Below are 953 nucleotides of genomic sequence, written 5' to 3'. Positions count from 1 at the left end.
CACCAGACTTTGGCGCTCAGGTCGCGGAGCCCTCGGGTTAAGGGTTTAGGGTTTATGCTTTACTGGCGACACAAGCCTAGGGTTTAGGGTTTAGGGTTTTTGAGGGTTTAGGGTTTAGGGTTTAGTGTTTAGGGTTTGTGGTTTCAGCTGAAGCGGAGCATTTCGACGGCGAGCTTGGAAATGGGGGTTGTGGAGTTGATGGTGAAAAGACGAAAAGAAATAAATTTGAAAAGTTCGCAAGTTTTGCTGCAGCCGAGTCTGCAGCAAACTGCGCAGCAGCAGCAGCAGCAGCAGCAGCAGCAGCAAAAAGCAGAAGCAGCAGCAAAACAAATCGCAGACCAAATTGCCCACAAAAAGACACAAATCCAAGCAGCAATTGAAGCAGCTCACGACCTCCTCGGCCCCCAATCCAGCACTTAGCAGCAGCAGCAGCAGCAGCTGCTGCTGCTGCTGCTGCTGCAGTTGCTGCTGCTGCTGCTGTTGCTGCAGCTGCAGCTGCAGCACAGGTTGGAAGGCTGGGACAGTGAGGCTTGAGGAGGGCTGTCTAGCTTTGTGTGCAGCTTGTGGCTCCCCTAAGGGTTTGCGATTTAGGGTTTAGGGTTTAGGGTTTGGGTACGGCGTGGGTTTCGCGTGCCTAGCTTGCGGGAAACCCTAGCTGCAAACCCTAAACCCTAAACCCTAAACCCTAAACCCTAATTTCACGTTCCGCCGTTCAAGTTTTTCCGTTGCGGCGCGGCGGCGGGCGGAACCTCCGAATTAAACCTCTCTTTTTTCCCTTTGAAAGAATTAAATAAATGAAAATTAATAAAATAAAATAAATTAAATTAAATGAATTAAATAAATGAAATTTAATTTGCAGAAAGCTGCAAACGTGAAGATCGAAGCCGGACTTGCAAAAGTTGAATAGTTGCGCGGTGTCAGTGGAGCTGCGCTTTGTCGAAAGCTATTTTTTG

This window comes from Eimeria tenella, genomic scaffold (assembly GCF_000499545.2).
Source record: "Eimeria tenella Houghton genomic scaffold, Eth_scaff3036, whole genome shotgun sequence".
In the NCBI taxonomy this organism is placed as follows: domain Eukaryota; phylum Apicomplexa; class Conoidasida; order Eucoccidiorida; family Eimeriidae; genus Eimeria; species Eimeria tenella.
Note: the sequence above shows the minus strand (reverse complement) of the source record.